We start from the raw sequence: 16,673 nt of genomic DNA, 5'->3' as shown, positions 1-16,673 counted from the left end.
CTACTACTTAAAATCTCTATCTCTACTACTTAAAAAGACTAAACATGTTCCTTATTCTGCCCAGGCTTCAGTACGTCAAAATCTTCGTCGTACTCGTACCCTTCGTCGAGCGTTCATTTTCCATACGGGCTCGACTGGGCCGAAGCCCAGCTACCTCGTCTGGAAAGTGAACCGCATCCGAAACCCTCGCCCCTGAGCTCGTCATCCTCCCACTGCGCAAATTCCACGACCCTAGCCGCCGCGCTGCACGAGCTTGCTCCTCGCCGTCGCGCGAGTCTCCCCGCCGCGGCCGCCTCGATCCTGCACGCCATCAGCCGCCATGAGCCAGCACGCGAGGCCGCCACGCGAGCCTGCCCTTCGCCGTCGTGCGAGTCTCCACGGCGCCGCAGATGTGATGCAAACCAGACGGGAGATGAGTGCACCAGCCAAGCCGGAGCGTCGACTCTGCGAGTTCTAGAAGCAGTGGAGGTGCCGGATTTCGCTGAGGTAGCGGAAGTTCCGATGCCTTGACTCCAGATGCCGCTACCCCTCTCTCCGATTCGCCGCCATCGCCGGGGTCATAGAACAACAGGTGCGTAATCGGTGTTTAATTGCTGTCGGCCTGGCTCCCCCTCGCCGCGCGCGTGCTCTCGGGCCACATGCGCCTCGATCTCGAGGAGGTTTGGCGGGAGGCCGAGGAAAGAGGCGCTGCCGTCGATCTGCCTTGCTTCCACAAGGCCACCTCCATCGTGCTCAATCTTGGTGTTCTTCACCTCGCGCTGCCGCCTTCCGGCGTATTCGCCCAGCTCGAAGAGCTGCAACTGATTGCCATCCGGCTACATGGCCAGCCCGGGCTCGGTGATTTTCTCTCCTCCCAGCGGTGCCCATCCTTGTGGTTCCTCCGTGTCAGCGATGTCCGGGGTCTGGACAGCTTCAAAATCCACTCGGACTCTCTTATGTGTATGGAGCTGTTGGATCTGCATCGCTTACCGCAACTCACTGTCGTGGCACCGGAACTCATAAAACTACAACTGAGCACCTCCATGGATCCTCGGAATCCAGAACTAGCAGTTGCCAATATCTCAGCCCCTCAGTTGACGTCGCTTGAGTGGATGGATGTTTATTTTCCAAGTTCTATCCAGTTTGACACCATAGTACATCTTGAAAGTCTGGGCATCCATTTTTATATTCTAGATGAGGAGGAAGAGGAGGCCTTTGAACATAATCACTATTGGTTGACATTTTTGCGGCGCTATGAGCACATCTGCAGTCTTGATCTCATGATTTCCTATCCGCCGGTTAGTCCTTCCTCATGCCATCATTGTAGTGTGTCAATGTACTGAGTAGGATTCCAATGATCAGGGTTTCTTAAGTTGTTGCCTGAAATCCCGTACTGCCTGGAATTGGGCGAATTAGCCCCATGAACTACCAGGTAAAATCCGTTCTTTAAGTGGGCTTGAGTTAAGACCCGGTTCAAACAATACATATAATCTGAGGGATGAAAACCAAGAGAAACCAACTATGAAGTCGAATTTTATTAAGCCAATTTGGGCTCAACGTCTAGATGAATGGATCAAGGAATCATTTTAGGACTGGGCCCTGTACATGAAGTAAATCTTGATCGTAAGAGAAGCAGAGTTTTTTTGAAGGTTTATTATTCAGTTAGTTTGAGAGATGCAGATGTTTTTGTTAGGAAAAGTGGGTGTGTATTCAAAACATGTTGACAGTGCTTTTTTGCTTCTTAGATAAATTAGAATAATGATAAAAAACACTGCACTCCACATAAGTATGAATGGAAATCTCTTTGTGAGAGTCTCAAAGAGAACAAAAATTAGGAAAAAAACTGAAGATTTTACTTGAATATAAACACATGTTTTGAATTAACTGATAGTCTAGGGAGTATTTGCAGCAGCATGTAATAAACATCAGCCATGTACATCCGATTTTGTATGGTATATGCTGAATTTCTTGTTAAATTGATTGTATATTAAAATGGCAACCGTACATGTACATTCATGCTTGAACTGTAGCACTCCAGCCGCTGATGTAGAATCTGTTTGTGTTTGTGCTGATTTATCGGGAATGATATATTGGCACTATCACAAAGCATAAAGAGCGGATGTGGCAAATTATTATTATAATGATAATTGGGTCTTGACAGGTAGCTTGGTAAACAAAATTTATGTTCTGAATAGCATCAAGATGGCACTTTTGGAGCAGAATAATATCAGATGCAGCATAGATCAGAGCATAATAATCGTATATGGTATATGGCTTCCCAATGGAGGGCATGCAATATCGAAGCAGAAGAGTTGGAGACGGACATTCCACCTGTTATCTCTTCCGAAGCGCCGGCATCACCGCATACATTGGAGAATAGGTTTGTTGCTTTTTCGTCAATCTAAGGATGTTCACTGTTGATCATATACACCGGCAAAATTTACAGTCTTGGGGTTGTGCGGTTGTAAGGTGCAGTACGAAGTACCATTTTCGTTTTTTTCGCCTAAAGGTATCGAGAGTGCCAAGTGTTATGATGTCGCAGATGATGGAGAAACTGTACACTCTTCGGATTGATTACTATTTTAAGTTCCTTGAATCTCAGTCTGTATTTGGGATACTCCGGTTCTATAGCGGAAGTATCAGTCAATTTTAGGAAGTGGAATGATGGTTTCTCATATACTGCATTAGCATTCTTTTTAGGACATCTTGTTTATTGGGTACTTTGCACCTTTATATGCAGGTCATACGATAACCAGGAGGAACAACTGATGTGAGGATTCCCATGTTCGCGGATCAGAATCGCCCGAGTCGGCACATCTATGGAAGAGGAGGTTTGTTGTATTATTTGTTTTTAAGTGTATCGTTCATGCTGGTCCTATACGTGTGGCAGCTTTTTTTCATACATGTTAGTTTTCAGGATGTATAGATAGACAGGTAGTCCTCTATTGTAATTTGTAAGCATCCCAGTAGGGCTGGTTGCGATACTGGGTTTGCCTTGTTTTTAAGTACTAAGTTGAATAGTCAGTTGTAGAACAATGAATAGTCAAACATTCCGTTATTAAAATCAAGTTAATAACTGATCGATTTCTCCTCGAGAAGCAAGATAGCATCTAAGAGCTAAAATGCTTATGATATTTTTGAGCAAATAGATGCAGCCTAATAGTACCTTTGCAGAAATATGGCCGTTGTAGTTCTGAGTCTCCTCGCTGCCGCCGCCTCGATCCTACACGCCGTGGGCCTCCACGAGCCAGCACACGACGCCTCCTCGTGAGTCTGCCCACTGCTATGTACCGCAACCCGCTGACCTGATCAGAGACCACGGCGGCTGATAGTAAATGTTTCCGCTCCGTTGACGAGCTCCACCGATGCCTCTGATGACAACAAATTTTCGTTCTCCCAGGTCAGTACCTGCATCCTCTTTGAGAAATCCAGGGCATCTCTATTTCCAATTGATGGCTGGATTTTATTTTGAACCATGCCTCCCCCCATTGTGATTTGTAGCATGAAGGACGAGATAATCCGCACTACCTAAACAACTAGATAGCCTGTGGCTGTCTGGGAGGTGCCTCCCTGCACCAGCACCTCGAAGCCAATGCCTCAAGCTCCTTCCCGATGGTAGCCCCATCCAGAGCACCACGCATCATTATTGGACAAAACTACTGATACTATTTATCGTTGTTTCTTTTGTTGATTCAATGGCTGACGGAAATACTGATTATTTTTGTTTTGTGTAAGTACTAGCACAGGTTGATAAATGGAGCACGGTGGCTCTACCAATCCCCCATTTGGTTTCACTCATTTGCCCTTGTGATGATTCCATTTTGTTTCCGGAGATTTTCCTTGATCAGCGATGTTTCTTTATTCTCTTGCTTCTTATTATTGTGACTAGGTTTACTTTGAATCAACTGAAACTTGTTGATCATGAATAGGCAATGGTTGGTCATCTATCTTATTGTGCACTCATTAAATCAGTATCAACTTGCAGTACTAGGATGGTAAGATTAGTATTTCAATTTTATTCTGTTCTAGAAGAATGGAGATTTTTATTCTTGTCGTGTTCGGTTTGAGCGGGGTGTGCTCCGCCTGATCATCGACGAGTACTGGTTGCCATGGACTGGTCAGAGGTGAGCGGTGTGCATGTGTATTTTTTTTTGCCGTAATTCTACTCTGGAATTGGTCTATGCAATCCTTCAAATTGCATGCCTAGAAGAAATGTACCGAGAGCTTGGTGATGGGTGTTCATTACCGAGGAAAAATGATCCGTCCAATTATACAGAGCTACACTGCAGGTACTATTTAGAAAAGCTCATTGGGAGTCCAGAGCTGAGGTACTGAGTTAACAAATTTTGAAGTCTTTTTACATAGTTATTAGTATAGACTATTGGAATCTTTTTAAATAGTTATTAGTATAGACAGAAGTTTATCTTACAGTGTTCGCTTGCTCTGTTTTTCCAAGAGCCTTTGTTGAAATAGCATGCCAACTGATATCTATACTCAGGAGCAATAGGAGTCATTCCCAATACATTTTGAACTCTTGGAAGTTGTCACAAATAGAACTAAAAAATCCCAGGACAGAATCTGAGCCCATTAAGATTTCAAACTAGAATTAGCTTATTTGGACTAGAATTTGCAATTTTCTGCTAATTCAGTTTCATATTTTTATGGTACTTGTGAAGGATATAAAATATATATGGAGAACTTAATTAAAATTTATATATTATTAATTTCCAGACCCATCTAGCGCAACTGTTTCAAGGCCAAAAAGTACTGTCAGTTTCTTATCTCATAAAATGTCAATGTGGTTTGGTGACTGAGTTTGAGTGCATAGCCATCATACTGTTGTTCATTGTTTCACATTTGGATGGTTCATGTGGAGTAAGGAGTTTTTATTCTCAGGTTGGTCCTGCCAGAACATTGACAAGACTGAATTTTAAAGAGCATTGTTTGTTATATTTGTCACTTGGTTGATCATCACTTCCGTTTACAAGACTTTTTTGCTCTCTGTAATTGGTTAATTGTGATTTATATGATTTATTTTTCTTTCATATATACGATGATGAATTGACGAAGTGTCTGGCGAGGGGGGTATATTTTTTAGCCACTTCATAACTTTACTGATGTGCTTCTTAGAACCTAAATTCAGATGGGCGCCAGAGAGGCCGGTCGACGCATTTCGGACGCCCAAACGGACGGGGGTGGCTCCAGCGGAATGACGCATAATTTTTTTTCACATTCATAAAGTCATAGTTTACATTAATAAAAAACATAAAAAGGTCATAAAAACCTAGGTACTGCCTACTTGTCGTCGTCGTTGACGAGGTCGATGAACTTCGGCGTCGGCCATGGAAGCTGGTACGCTGACAGTGGAGGAGGTAGGGTAGGCTGCGGCAACTGCGGCTAGGCCGTCGCCTGCGCAGGAGGCTGTGGTGAAGGTGGCCAGGGATCCCAGGTCGTAGCAACAGCCGGAGTGTGGTCGTTGGAACGCGGATCCCAGGTCGTAGCAACAGCCGGAGCGTGGTCGTTGGAACGCGTCAGCGTGGCTAGAGGAGTCGCGGGCCTACCTTGTAGCAGTCGGACTCGCGGAGTTGGATTGCGAGCCCGTTCCACAAAGCGAGCTCGTTGAGCTCGTCGCGCTCCCTGTTGGCCAGTGCCATGGCAATGGCCTCCTCCTCGGTAATGTCGGGCAGCTGGGTCTCCGGATCCCACGCCGGCTCACCGTTGTCGTGGTCGTACTCTTCGCGCTCCACCTGCTCGTCCTCGTCCTTGTCCTCCTGGTCGTTCTCCCCTTCTTCCACGGCGATCTCGCGGTCGAAGAACTCGATGTCCCTGGGGTAGCCAGCGCGGCGGTGCGCGTCGAACTCCCACGTTCCGAAGGAGATCCAGTTGTAGGAGTTGAGCGCGTACGCCGGATCTTGTTGGAGATCCGGCGGCAAGATGGTTCGGCGGCGTCGCACCTCGTCCCGGCGCTCTCGGCCCTTGCGCGACACTGGGGGTACCGGCACGCGCCTGGAGTTGAGGTACCAGCCTCCTCCAGGCAGGTTTGCGTCCGGCCATGGTACCGGCCGGTTTTTCTTCGAAAGGCGGCGCGCGAAGTCGATGCGGACGTACCGCCCGATCTGTGGCTTCTTACCGGACCGCGAGCCGCTAGCCTCGTGGTCGTTCTTGGTCTTGCGGAAGGGCCAACATTTCTTCCCCATGGCGTCGGTGGGTTGGATTGTATTGGCTCTGGCCATGGTGTGGTGGGGAAATGGACGCCGACAACGTCCCTTTAAGAGGCTCAGAAGCCATATCGCCTTCAATGTCCTGCCACTACGACGCTGCTCAGGTGCGCACGCTCGCGAAGCCGAGGCGCGCCATGAACGCGGCCCTGGAAAGGCTGCAGCGCGCCGCCCGTAAGTAATACCGCGGAAGACGAAGCAATTGTGTCCCTGCCAGGCGGGCCCGTGCGAGGGCCGGGCGGACGACCGTTGCGTCCGCGGAGACGCAAACCTGGCGCATATTTGGACCACATTTGCGTCGCCGCGGACAGCCCAATCATTATGCGTCGCCCCGCTGGAGGTGCTACCAGATGCATTTTTGGGCTGGGCGAACGCAAACGGTCGCTCAGCGTCCATTTGCATCGCTCCGCTGGAGGATGAGCACAAGTTAGAATCAGTAATGCAAATTATGAACCATCACGTATTTTAGGTTTTCCAGTTCTTAATAAGACACTGCTAAAAGTAAGTGACTAACTAGGCACATGAATAGATCGGTCTGACGGTTTGCTCAAAATTCTTGTTTACCTGCCTCTGCTCACCAATGTACAGACGATAAAAAGCTTATGTTCAATAAATGCAATTTGTATATAATGAGAATATGGGTATATTGTCACCTTGTCGATATTACTTATTGCTTGCCTGCCAAACTGTCGGTGGCTATGCAACGGGAAAAAGATAGTTCTTTGAATGAGCGTGGAGCGCGACTAGATAAGCAAAACATTTACACCCTAATTATTATTTTGATCAAAGCAAAGGGAATTTACATCTAAATCATTTTTTTTATCAAATGCCTATTAGAATTTTTTGTGCTCGAACGCATGCTATTTCAATTGATGCATTGAGATATTTGAATATTGTCATGCATCACATTCATATGCCCATAAAAAAAAATTATGTTGATCCGTGGCAACGCACGGGCATTTGTACTAGTATACAAAAAATTATAACATATATGACATGTGGCAGGTTTCTATTCGACTATACCCCTTCGTTTAAGTCATCTAGCATCAGCCTTAGGATCTAGATCCTGTGGTTCTTTTTTTTTTTTTGACCCTGAGATCCTGTGGTTCCAAGGAAAAGGAATAAAAGGAAAGAAGAAGAAAAAAATAAACAAAGGGGCAGCTCACCCACGGAACGGAGATAGCTTGGCTGTGGCGACTTTCGGTGGTTGATGGCGTCGAGCTTTCTCGATGATCCTTGGCGATGGAGAAGCAAACCACGGCGATTTGCTTGACAAGGGAACTCGATGAAGAAGTCGTGAACGTCTAGGTGGACTGTTTCGCCGGAAATTGCTCGCCGGAAAACCTCTCGCGTACGTGCTCATAGACGAAGATGGCGCCGTCGCTGTGGTGCACCAAAAATCACGAAACAAAGTCTGAGATGTGCGCAAGGAAGAAATAGGATGTTTGGAAGAAACTAGAGATCAAAAGATGGACCGTGCTCACCGCAATCGACGATTTACTGCGACGGTACCGCGGAATTGCGAGGCAAAATTCGAGCAGCCTGGAGGCTCTCGGTCTGTACGGTTTGAGGGGAAATGAAGAGGAGAGAGTGGAGCTTAAGTAGCAACAAACGGTGCATCAAATGGTGAATTAATTCGCCCGGAAACAATTGGGGAGTAAACAAAGAGAAACTGAAAAACGTCCGTGCGTTGTCTGTTTGGCTGAAGCTTGATGACGACGACGTGGCAGTGGGGCCGCAGAATAAAGGAAAGAAAAAAAATTGAAACGCAGACGAGCGGACGCTGCAGCTGCGTCGTTTGCTTCTTCTTCTTCTTCTTCTTTTTTTTTTTTTTTTTTTCCGAATAGCTGCGTCGTTTGCTTCGTTGGCATGCACGCGCACGCCTTGGCTGGGCTGTTGCTTCGTTTGCTTGGCCAAGTCCCGTTGGCTTCCTATCTTTTTCTTTTCTTTTTCTTGTTTTAGTATTTGGAAATTAATTTGAAAACCGAATTTGATCAAAAGTTACTCAAACTAAATTTAAAAAATAAAAATAAAATATCAGCAGATTCCTTAATCAAGGAAGAATATTTTGGAACCACTTTTAAAATATTTTGATGAATTCGAATTTGGCACATAGGCCTATACGGGTTTATTTGCATTTCTTCGGATTTAAGGTTTCTTTATAAATATGAATTTCGCTCAAATTTCCTAGGGAATGCAAAGATGACATGATGCTTATGAATGTAATGCATGTTTTTGAAAACTCCATTTTTACGAAATAGTTTTAAGTAACACAAAAAAAAATTTATTTCATTGTAAATTTTAAATCAAGACAACCAACCAAGCTTAAATTTTATTTTTATTTCACATCTCCAAAATTTGGAAAATTTTGAGATGTGACAGACTACCACCCTTAAAAGGAATCTCGTCCTCGAGATTCGAGAAGGCTAGAAAGAAAGTTAGGTATGAGATGTCTTGGTGGGCTACCACCCTTAAAAGAAACTTTTGTAGGTAGACTATATCTCATGTTGATAGTTGGCTCAACTAGCGAGTGACTTGGCATTGGATCATCTCTTGAAATATCTATGGCTTCTGACCTCCAATAGGTGGTTGATTATTCACATATAGTGAACAACGTATCTCTTCAAGGTGAAATGAGTAGGCTTCCTCAGGGTTGGGCTTCATATGGGCAGGTGGTTGAACCACTCCTGACAGAAGGGGTCACTCTTTGTGCCAAACGGAAAACCAATATGAGATTACTTCAAGGCAACCTTCATCTTCTTACTTGAAAGTCTTTCACTATTTTTCATCTAGTGGTTGGGTCTTCAAACTCACTGTAGTCCTACGTTTGGCAACACTTGCCTACTATTCGAGTGTAATATTTATCCATCCTAAGGTTCAGGCTTATCAGCGACGTCTCACTTGTAGGTATGTCGCTCTAGATTTACCATTCCTCATAACAAGAGCAAATAATATGAGTAGTCGTCATGGGGGCCAATCCATGTCGCACCCAATCATTTCCTTGTATTCAGTTTGGTATATCCCATATTCTAGCTCTTGGTCAACCTCACAATTTGATAAAATTTCCATGGAGAATTGATTCAATGTTTCAATCCCCATTATTGAATTGTTTTCAAAAACTTTCTATCGATCCTTAACTAGGGTTTTGCGTATCTCACACTATATCCTTCTTCACCTTGATAGGAAACATCGAGGTTGGTTTCACTACTGTTGTCTTCATGGCGAGTTGCCGAGAAAACGTTCTCTGTGTGGGTATAGATGAGAATAGATAGAAATGTTCTAAAGATGGTTCCTACCCAAACACAACAGATCAAGGCAATTTAGCAATCAACACTCACCTAACAAGCATCAAGCAACATAACACAAACGCAAACAAACTAGTATGGTCATACCTCAATTTGGTAAGATCAGTATTTTCTTACGATATCGCTGGTTCAATAAAAGAGAAAAATGGTGGTCTGGTCTATTTCTATTTTGGATGTTTCAAGTTTCTATTCTACTCCATCAGTGTATCTTTGTGTGTTGTGAAGTCTACATCGAAGTCTTTATTGAAGTTCTTCATTGGTCTCCCATGCAACACTTCTAGCAAAGTTGAAGAATGTCACATGAAGCAGCAGTCCCTCACTTCAGGCACAAGGTCATCATCTCTACTTCCTTGATTGTTTCATAAGGTAGGTCATCTAAGGTAAGAGGAAACCAATTTTGAAGATGGGGTAGATGAGAATACAAGAGGTTCAAAATCCAAACATCTTTTTAATTGAAATAGGATTAGAAAAAATTTCATCCTAGGGTCTTCCTATTTCTAATCCAAACCTAGGGTCACGAACCTATGGTCAACACAATGCTCTGATACCATCTGTAGCGACCTCGCCTTTTAAGGTGTCGATCTCTGTGCGTATCTGTGCTAGTCCCTGGATCAATCGCTAGCACACACAGTAGAAGATGTAATACCAAGAAACAAAGGTCTTTATTACATCGTATGGTCCGGAATTTACATAAAGGATTACAAATTGCATAGCACAAGGCTAGCATATTATCAGAGTTTCACAACGAATAATCATAGACAGCATGGAGTCCCTCGTCTTCATGTGCCACAGGCGAGCATGTTGAGGATAGACTTGTAACCCATATCGTTTCCTTACACATCGTCTCGAAAACCTGTGATGCGCGTAAATGTACACGTCCGTTGGGAACCCCAAGAGGAAGGTATGATGCGCACAATGGCAAGTTTTCCCTCAGAAAGAAACCAAGGTTTAATCGAACCAGGAGGAGCCAAGAAGCACGTTGAAGGTTGATGGTGGCGAAATGTGATGCGGCGCAACAACAGGGATTCCGGCGCCAACGTGGAATCTGCACAACAAAACCAAAGTACTTTGCCCCAACGAAACAGTGAGGTTGTCAATCTCACCGGCTTGCTGTAACAAAGGATTAAGCGTATCGAGTGGAAGATGATTGTTTGCAAGAAAACAGTAAAGAAAGTATTGCAGTAGATTGTATGCTATGTAAAGAATAGGACCGGGGTCCACAGTTCACTAGAGGTGTCTCTCCCATAAGATAAAAGCATGTTGGGTGAACAAATTACGATCGGGCAATTGACAAATAGAGAAGGGCATAACAATGCATGTACATGATATGATAAATATAGTGAGATTTAATCCGGGCATTACGAAAAAGTACATAGACCGCCATCCAACCGCATCTATGCCTAAAAAGTCCACCTTCGAGTTATCATCCGAACCCCATTCAGCATTAAGTTGCTAAGCAACGAGACAATTGCATTAAGTATGGTGCGTAATGTAATCGACAACTACATCCTTAGACATAGAATCAATGTTTTATCCCTAGTGGCAACAGCACATCACAACCTTAGAACTTTCTGTCACTCGTCCCGGTGTCAATGAAGGCATGAACCCACTATCGAGCATAAATACTCCCTCTTGGAGTTAAGAGTACAAACTTGGCCGGAGCCTCTACTAATAACGGAGAGCATGCAAGATCATAAACAACACATAAACAATAGATTGATAATCACCATAACATAGTATTCTCTATCCATCGGATCCCGACAAACACAACATATAGAATTACATATAGATGATCTTGATCATGTTAGGCAGCTCACAAGATCCAACAATGAAGCACAATTAGGAGAAGACGACCATCTAGCTACTGCTATGGACCCATAGTCCAGGGGTGAACTACTCACTCATCACTCCGGAGGCGATCATGGCGATGAAGAGTCCTCCCGGGAGATGAATCCCCTCTCCGGCAGGGTGCCGGAGGCGATCTCCTGAATCCCCCGAGATGGGATTCGCGGCGGCGGCGTCTATGGAAGGTTTTCCGTATCGTGGCTCTCCGTACTGGGGTTTTCGCGACGGAGGCTATAAGTAGGCGAAAGGGCAGGTCAAGAGGCGGTGCGAGGGGCCCACACCACAGGCCGGCGCGGCCAGGGCCTGGGCCGCGCCGCCCTATGGTGTGGCCACCTCGTGGCCCCACTTCCTTCCCTCTTCGGTCTTCGGAAGCTCCGTGCAAAAATAGGACCCCGGGCGGTGATTTCGTCCAATTCCGAGAATATTTCCTTACTAGGATTTCCGAAACCAAAAACGGCGAGAAAACGACAAGCGGCTCTTCGGCATCTTGTTAATAGGTTAGTTCCGGAAAATGCGTAAATACGACATATAATGTGCATAAAACATGTAGGTATCATCAATAAAGTAGCATGGAACATAAGAAATTATCGATACGTTGGAGACGTATCGGCATCCCCAAGCTTAGTTACTGCTCGTCCCGAGCGAGTAAAACGATAACAAAGATAATTTCTGAAGTGACATGCCATCATAATCTTGATCATACTATTTGTAAACATATGTAATGAATGCATCGATCAAAACAAAGGTAATGACATGAGTAAACAACTGAATCATATAGCAAAGACTTTTCATGAATAGTACTTCAAGACAAGCATCAATAAGTCTTGCATAAGAGTTAACTCATAAAGCAATAAATCAAAGTAAAGGTATTGAAGCAACACAAAGGAAGATTAAGTTTCAGCGGTTGCTTTCAACTTATAACATGTATATCTCATGGATATTGTCAACATAAAGTAATATAACAAGTGCAATATGCAAGTATGTAGGAATCAATGCACAGTTCACACAAGTGTTTGCTTCTTAAGGTGGAGGGAGATAGGTAAACCGACTCAACAATAAAAGTAAAAGAATGGTCCTTCAAAGAGGAAAGCATCGATTGATGTATTTGTGCTAGAGCTTTTATTTTGAAAACATGAAACAATTTTGTCAACGGTAGTAATAAAGCATATGAGTTATGTAAATTATATCTTACAAGTTGCAAGCCTCATGCATAGTATACTAATAGTGCCCGCACCTTGTCCTACTTAGCTTGGACTACCGGATCTTTGCATGCCATGTTTCAACCAAGTGTCACAAAGGGGTACCTCCATGCCGCCTGTACAAAGGTCTAAAGAGAATGCTCGCATTTTGGATTTCTCGCTTTTGATTATTCTCAACTTAGACATCCATACCGGGACAACATGGACAACAGATAATGGACTCCTCTTAAATGCATAAGCATGTAGCAATGATTATTATTCTCATATGAGATTGAGGATATATGTCCAAAACTGAAACTTCAACCATGATTCATGGCTTTAGTTAGCGGCCCAATGTTCTTCTCTAACAATTTTGCATGCTCCAACCACTAAGGTGATAGATCCTTCGGACAAGACGGACATGCATAGCAACTCACATGATATTCAACAATAGTTGATGGCGTTCCCCGTAAGCATGGTTATCGCACAACAAGCAACTTAATAAAAGATAAAGTGCATAAGTACATATTCAATACTACGATAGTTTTTAAGGCTATTTTGTCCCATGAGCTATATATTGCAAAGGTGAATGATGGAATTTTAAAGGTAGCACTCAAGCAATTTACTTTGGAATGGCGGAGAAATACCATGTAGTAGGTAGGTATGGTGGACACAAATGGCATAGTGGTTGGCTCAAGGATTTTGGATGCATGAGAAGTATTCCCTCTCGATACAAGGTTTAGGCTAGCAAGGTTATTTGAAGCAAACTCAAGGATGAACCGGTGCAGCAAAACTCACATAAAAGACATATTGTAAACATTATAAGACTCTACACCGTCTTCCTTGTTGTTCAAAACTCAATACTAGATATTATCTAGACCTTAGAGAGACCAAATATGCAAATCAAATTTTAGCAAGCTCTATGTATTTCTTCATTAATGGGTGCAAAGCATATGATGCAAGAGCTTAAACATGAGCACAACAATTGCCAAGTATCACATTATCCAAGACATTTTAGAATTACTACATGTAGCATTTTCCAATTCCAACCATATAACAATTTAACGAAGAAGAAACTTCGCCATGAACATTATGAGTAAAGCCTAAGGACATATTTGTCCATATGCAACAGCGGAGCGTGTCTCTCTCCCACAAAGTGAATGCTAGGATCCATTTTATTCAAACAAAAACAAAAACAAAAACAAACCGACGCTCCAAGTAAAGAACACAAGATGTGATTGAATAAAAATATAGTTTCGGGGAGGAACCCGATGATGTTGTCGATGAAGAAGGGGATGCCTTGGGCATCCCCAAGCTTAGACGCTTGAGTCTTCTTAAAATATGCATGGGTGAACCATGGGGGCATCCCCAAGCTTAGAGCTTTCACTCCTCTTGATCATAGTATATCATTCTCCTCTCTTGACCCTTGAAAACTTCCTTCACACCAAACTTCAAGCAAACTCATTAGAGGGTTAGTGCACAATTAATAATTCACACATTCAGAGGTGACACAAACATTCTTTACACTTCTGGACATTGCATAAAGCTACTGGACATTAATGGATCAAAGAAATAAATCCAACATAGCAAAAGAGGCAATGCGAAATAAAAGGCAGAATCTGTCAAAAACAGAACAGTCCGTAAAGACGAATTTTAAGATGGCACCAGACTTGCTCAAATGGAAAAAATCAAAACTAATGAAAGTTGCGTACATATCTGAGGATCACGCTCGTAAATTGGCAGATTTTTTCTAATTTTCTACAGAGGCCTGTGCCCAGATTCGTGACAGACAGCAATGCTGTTTCTGCGCAGCGATCCCAAATATAACATCAACTTTGATATAGAAACTTTACTTGGCACAAAAAACATGATAAGGAGAGGTTGCTACAGTAGTAAACAACTTACAAGACTCAAATATAAAACAAAGTACTGTAGTAAAAACATGGGTTGTCTCCCATAAGCGCTTTTCTTTAACGCCTTTCAGCTAGGCGCGTAAAGTGCAAATCAAGTATCATCGAGAGTAGAAGCATCAACATCATAACTTGTTCTAATAATAGAATCAAAAGGCAACTTCATTCTCTTTCTAGGGAAGTGTTCCATACCTTTCTTGAGAGGAAATTGATATTTAATATTACCTTCCCTCATATCAATAACAGCACCAACGGTTCGAAGAAAAGGTCTTCCCAACACAATAGGACAAGATGCATTGCATTCGATATCCAAGACAACAAAATCAACGGGGACAAGGTTATTGTTAACCGTAATGTGCACATTATCAATCCTCCCCAAAGGTTTCTTTTTAACATTGTCGGCAAGATTAACATCCAAATAACAATTCTTCAATGGTGGCAAGTCAAGCATATCATAAATCTTTTTATGCATAACAGAAATACTTGCACCAAGATCACATAAAGCATTACATTCAAAGTCATTGAATTTCATTTTAATGATGGGCTCCCAACCATCTTCTAACTTTCTAGGAATAGAAGTTTCAAGTTTTAGTTTCTCTTCTCTAGCTTTTATGAGAGCATTTGTAATATGTTTTGTAAAGGCTAAATTTATAGCACTAGCATTAGGACTTTTAGCAAGTTTTTGTAAGAACTTTATAACTTCAGAGATGTGGCAATCATCAAAATCTAAATCATTATGAGCTACAACAATGGGATCATTGTTCCCAAGGTTGGAAAAAATTTCAGCAGTTTTATCACAAGCGAGTTTCAAGTAGCTTTAGCAATTTCAGGCAGTTTTGTTCGCTTTGCACTAGGAGTAGAAACATTGTCAACACCAATTATTTTACCATTGATAGTAGGAGGTGCAGCAACATGTGAATCATTATCATTACTAATGGTGGTAATAGTCCAAACTTTAGCTATATTATTCTCTTTAGCTAGTTTTTCATTTTCTTCTCTATCCCACCTAGCACGCAATTCAGCCATTAATCTTATATTCTCATTAATTCTAACTTGGATGGCATTTGCTGTAGTAGTAATCTTATTATCAATATCATTATTAGGCATAACTTTCAAATTTAAAAGATTAACATCAGAGGCAAGCCTATCAACTCTAGAAGCAATAATATCAATTTTATCAAGCTTTTCCTCAACAGATTTGTTAAAAGCAAGCTTTGTGTACTAATAAATTCTTTAAGCATGGCTTCAAGACCAGAGGGTACACTCCTATTATTATTGTAAGAATTCCCATAAGAATTACCATAACCATTACCATTAGCAGAAGGATATGGCCTATAGTTATTACCGAGTTGTTCCTATAAGCATTGTTGTTGAAATTATTATTTTTAATGAAATTCACATCAACATTTTCTTCTTGAGCAACCAATGAAGCTAAAGGAACATTATTTGGATCAACATTAGATCTACCATTCACAAGCATAGACATAATCACATCAATCTTATCACTCAAGGAAGAGGTTTCTTCAACGGAATTTACCTTCTTACCTTGTGGAGCTCTTTCCGTGTGCCATTCGGAGTAATTTATCATCATATCATCAAGAAGTTTAGTAGCCGCCCCCAATGTGATGGACATAAAGGTACCTCCAGCAGCTGAATCCAATAAATTCCGCGAAGAAAAATTTAGTCCTGCATAGAAGGTTTGGATGATCATCCAAGTAGTTAGTCCATGGGTTGGGCAATTCTTTACCAAAGTTTTCATTCTCTCCCATGCTTGAGCAACATGTTCAGTATCTAATTGCTTAAAATTCATTATGCTACTTCTCAAAGATATAATTTTAGCGGGGGGATAATATCTACCAATAAAAGCATCCTTACATTTAGTCCATGAATCAATACTATTCTTAGGCAAAGATAGCAACCAATCTTTAGCTCTTCCCCTTAATGAGAAAGGAAACACTTTCAATTTAATAATATCACCATCTACATCCTTATACTTTTGCATTTCACAAAGTTCAACAAAATTATTGAGATGGGCAAGCAGCATCATCGAACTAACACCTGTAAAATTGATCTCTCATAACCAAGTTCAAGTAAAGGTGTTTAATTTCAAAGAATTCTGGTTGTAGTAGCAGGTGGAGCAATAGGTGTGCATAGGAAATCATTATTATTTGCATTTGTGAAGTCACACAACTTAGTATTTTCAGGGGTATTCATTTTAGCAACAGTAAATAAAGCAAA

The 16,673-nt window shown here is 42.4% G+C and overlaps 1 long non-coding RNA gene across 2 annotated transcripts; it reads left to right on the top strand.

Moving 5' to 3' along the window:
- The first annotated feature begins 392 nt into the window (after nucleotides 1-392).
- On the top strand, nucleotides 393-2,750 carry LOC124679084. 2 transcript variants are annotated; one of them, XR_006994788.1, is made up of 3 exons: nucleotides 393-571; nucleotides 2,267-2,359; nucleotides 2,720-2,750. It is a non-coding gene; the product is annotated as an uncharacterized LOC124679084 (long non-coding RNA). The 2 variants fall into 2 exon arrangements; XR_006994789.1 differs by having other exon boundaries at nucleotides 2,141-2,359.
- Nucleotides 2,751-16,673: the final 13,923 nt, after the last annotated feature.

The sequence above is a fragment of the Lolium rigidum genome, chromosome 7 (assembly GCF_022539505.1).
Source record: "Lolium rigidum isolate FL_2022 chromosome 7, APGP_CSIRO_Lrig_0.1, whole genome shotgun sequence".
NCBI classification, from domain to species: domain Eukaryota; kingdom Viridiplantae; phylum Streptophyta; class Magnoliopsida; order Poales; family Poaceae; genus Lolium; species Lolium rigidum.
Note: the sequence above shows the minus strand (reverse complement) of the source record. Positions and strands in the feature narration are given on the sequence as shown.